We start from the raw sequence: 4,709 nt of genomic DNA on the forward strand, positions 1-4,709 counted from the left end.
AAAATTCTGCAACATAAAAAGGATCTTTGAGTAAATATTTTGTTGTATCTTGTATCTGGCAACACAGATCTGAAATGAATCATATTGCTGCAGTAAAAAAAAAAGTTCCTAATTTTAGATTCTCAGTAATTTATTGTGACTATTTGAGAGCATCGCAATAAATTAATACTATAATATTCCATTTCAATGTAATAGTTAAAGATTAATTACATATCAAGTGTATCTAGATCAATTAGAAGACTATGCTCTTAGCTGGGGTAGGATTTGGGTAGAAATGCCCTAGTTTCAACTCATCCTCAAGACTTAAGCTTAACCTGTGGGAGAAGCCACTAAATAGGCAGCTATTTCGAGTCAGTAAGATCACTCCTTTGAAATTGTTTAAGAAAATATTAGCTTCACATCTTTTGTTTGAGATGTTTTCTTTTCATGCAAAACAGAAGAGGAGAACGTCTGTAACTGAATTCCAGCTGGAGCCCCATGATACTTTAAAACACAGCAAACTGAGAATAGGGTTTTTAAATACACTGAGTAATTTACTGAGGCACAGAGGGTTTAAGCACCATCAGGATAAACTGCATTTTCATTGTAGGGTTTAAGTCATCTGCGAATAAGTAGAATAAAAGAAAACACTTGCTTTCTATAAAAAGGAACATCATGAGCTACTGACAATCGCTTAGCCTTGGTCTGCCACTCTGCAGCTCAGGAATGTTCTTTTGTTGAAACTAGGTTGGGATGCTGTAATTCAAAAAGGCTGAAAGGGTTCCATGACAAAGGTGTTTGAGCAGAGGGAGCCTCCACCTTACCTGAACAAATCCTCTTCCCATTGGATTCACCAAGAAGTCACGTCAGCAGAGATGGTTTGAAGCACACCTCTGTCTTCCCCCTGAGGAATCCTGGAAGGATGGAGTGCACTGGCTTGGCACTGCTGAGCAGGTAGAGGAGTTGCAACTATCTTATTCAGATGACATAAGCTGATAGTAGAAGCTATGCATAGGGTTCACTCACTGAGTGCTCACTGTATTTCTTCACCTACTAGCACTCGCTCAGAAAGTGCTACTGAAGGACTCCAGGCCTGCTTTGGGTTTGTTGCAGTTTAACAGTACACTGACTCCTCAGAACGTAGAGTAGCTGCCTAAGAGCAGATCAGGAGCCCCACCAGTTGAGCGAGACAGCAACACAACAAGAACTTATTCAGCTATACTGCAGGGATACAAATGATACACAGCCACACAAAACTTATAAACAATCAAAATCTACATTAATCCAAAAAGCTACTTCCAAACAAGATATTTCTTACCATCATATCTTTGCTGGGATTAATATAAACACTGGCACTTACCCAGATCTGCAGCTTCACCCGCTTGTCATTCCTATAAACTGTTTTCACTTTGAAGTCAATTCCTACTGTGCTAACAAAGGCTGGTGTGAAAGTGTCATCGGCGTATCTGAAGAGGAAGGATGTTTTACCCACGCTGCTGTTACCAATGATGAGGAGTTTGAACATGTAATCAAAATTTTGATCTGAAGTGTCTTTCTGCCTGTATCTGGCATCTGTTACTGAAGCCATCTAAGAAAATGACAAACATTGAAAAAGAACAGATTTAAGAGCAGTTCAGCATTTGTTTTTCTTAACTGTGTACCATATGTTTAGCTTCTCTCTCTTCTTTCCAGTATCATAACCACTATATCAGCTGAATAGAGAAGAACACACCTTGAAATCTTCTTTGAAATCCTGGCTTTAAAATTCTATTATCCACTTGTTCTGGTAGGATTTCCAAACCCAGGAAACAAACCTGTTGCACCACTTTGTGTTTAAAAGAGCAACAGACAGTAGATTGTTCAAATACTGGTGGGGAAACAGCATTCTTTACTCCTGTGGCAGGGTGCCACTTCTGTTGCTCCTATAAATTGGAGTACTGGAACCAAGAACTAAAATCTTTGACAGTGCATCCAACTATGCAACTCAGTAAGCAGCCTCCAAGGCAGGTAAACCTAAACAATTCCATTTAGGACTACTAGGGAAAAATTTGTACTTCCAGCACAAGCACCACCACTATTTTATCCTTAGAAAAGCTGTGTCCTCAACATTTACAGAAGTAAAAAAAAAACAAGCAATGGGAAAAGATGAAACACCAAGAATTTCAGCTGAAAACTTTGAACCCATCCAACACCTACTTACTCTCAAGACTGCACTTAAAATAAACAGTACCTGCATAAAACATGAGGGCTCAGCGGGGCTGCAGGCAGCTTTTGGAACAGGTAAATTATCCCTTTTTATTATGGGGACATGAGAGTTGGGGATGTCAGTGGGTGGGGACAGGGGAAGATGCAGCCTCAGAGATCCCTGCTCCTCTTTGTGACACCAAACTGCATTCAGAAATCAAAACACTGTGGAATCTGCAGTATCAAGACATGTAGAACCCAATAAGCAGCCCTGGATGCTTTAATGTATGCAGCTTAGACACTCTGTGGGAGAAGGCAGGGTCCTGACTTTTCATCTTGTACAGAGCAGAAGAAAGCTACACAGACCAAATTACTATAAGAGAGTAGAAAAAGGAAACTTTACATTTTAACAGATATACCACACTTTTAATCTCTAATGCTGTTTCAGAATCTAACCCCACAACAAACAAGCAGAGGTCTCAGCTCCTCATAATCAGTCATGAGGCTGGCAAGCTGCAGCAATGACAGCACAGGTCTGATTAGCAGCTACTCATCCAAACTAGGCATCTTCTACTTGTGTGCAGTGTCAGAAAGCACCGAGTGGAGACCAGAGCCTCTTCTTCCCCTGGCAACCAAAGAAACAAGTTAATTTTCCCCTCAACTCATTCATGGGCACCTTTGGGAACAAAACTCCCACCAATACCTACTCTCATGATGTGCCCAAACACTTTCCTTCTTAGCAAGTCTCACCTGCACACAGGACTTCACTCACCCACTAAAAACTAACCAAACAGCTCAAAAGTCACTGTGCTTAAACAGTTACAAACCAAAATGCTGACCAAAGGCAATTTAAATAGGGATGCCAGTTTGACTTAAATTCCCAGCAGAGGGAAAACAAACCAAAACCAAGCCAGCTTAACCTTCAGTAAAGTATGCACGATGGTTTATCTCCGATTAAACACGTGCAGCTTTCTCACACAGAAGAGGGCTGGTGCAGCAGACCCGTTGTTCACAGCTTGTAATAACAAGGACAGTTTCTGAAGAACTTTATGAGTAGCTCAATAGGCAACAGCTGCACTAACTGCAGTAAAACCGTCCCACAAGTGATTCTGTAGGACACAACACATTTCTGATCCACACTCTTGTGAACTTGAGCTGCTCTTCAGTAAGACTACAGTCCTTGCAAGCACTCCAGAAAAGACAAGTACAGATTTTCTTCTCACTGGTGGATCAGAAAAGGGCTCTTCTACCCATGTTTTGTGGTTTATAACAGGAATTTCTAAAATGAAGAATTCAACATCCAACTGACACACACACTCAGGCCAATGCACTCACTGCCTCAGCTGAAGTGTTGGAAATCTCAGATGCAAAAATTATGAATCCAGATTATTTGTTTGATCTGTAACGTCACCGAGCTAGAAGACATTAAGAAGTTATCCAGTTGAGTATGTGTATCCTCCCCATACACATACATAAGTTCCAGAAATGCCATTAAGAACATACATGCACTTGCTGAAGGACAAAAAAGAACCATAATAAAAGAAATCTCTGCTTCTCCATTCCACTCACAGAGGCTTGAAAAAGTGAGATGCCCTCATCACCTGAAGCCTGGCCATTTAAAGATGCAGAGGCAGACCTTTCACAAAGAAGTATTCCACTAATCACACCGGAATCAATATCTTCTTTCTACCCCTGCCTTCACAGAATCCATCCACACACTCCAAGCTGATCTTTTAAATGAAACACTGCTGCTTCTATTAACCCCCCTAGATTGCTATAATCAAGAGTGTACCTGGCTACAAACGTGACTTTCAGATGTCAGTTAAAAAAGCAATTGCAGAACGTGGCCAGCTAGAGCAGCTTTGTTAGAAGCACAATGCAGAAAATAAGATCAAGTGATACTTCCACAGAACGAGGGGCTGTTGTCATAGAAGCACAACACTCACTGCCCTGTGCATGCCACTGCGCTGGCTTGAAGATGCTGCAGGTCAGCTCCTTGAATCATTAGAGGCAGCATCAGAGCATAGAAATGGCAAAGGAAATTCCACGCCCTTGCTTAAATTTGACTTTTCCCTTTCCTCTTCTCTGGTCAGGAGAGGGAAACTGAAAGGACTTCACTAATTACTGATTACTCCCCCGACTGCAGCTCATTACTGAAGCTGTACTCCATCAGCATTTGGGCTGAAAGCACTTACAGGGCTGCTGCTGAATGTGTGCTTGAACCCTGAAGCCAGGAACCAGCAGACCTTTCTCCCAATTCTCCCCTCCCTTCCTCTTCCCCACTTGTTGTCCCAAGTGACTTGTTCTCCAGGTGCTCCCTGGTTACACCAGTCCCAAGGACTGCACAGAGAACAGAGAGATCCCAGCTATAAATAAAGCCTCCTACAACTTCTCCCGTTTTGCATGTTTTTAAAGTGGGTTCAGCTCCTGATCCAGCACAGCTGAGGGGACCGAGCAGTGGGAAGCGATGGCAGTTGCTATGCTACTGAGAGAAAGGTCCACAAAACCACACCTCCTGCAGGCCCTTGGGACCTGGTGCAGGTCCA

General features: G+C 42.2%; 1 pseudogene; it reads right to left on the reverse strand.

The window, feature by feature from the left end:
- Positions 1 to 1,297: 1,297 nt before the first annotated feature.
- LOC104410204 lies at positions 1,298 to 1,567 on the reverse strand (annotated as a pseudogene).
- Positions 1,568 to 4,709: the final 3,142 nt, after the last annotated feature.

The sequence above is a fragment of the Nestor notabilis genome, unplaced genomic scaffold, assembly GCF_000696875.1.
Source record: "Nestor notabilis isolate BGI_N333 unplaced genomic scaffold, ASM69687v1 scaffold1508, whole genome shotgun sequence".
NCBI classification, from domain to species: domain Eukaryota; kingdom Metazoa; phylum Chordata; class Aves; order Psittaciformes; family Psittacidae; genus Nestor; species Nestor notabilis.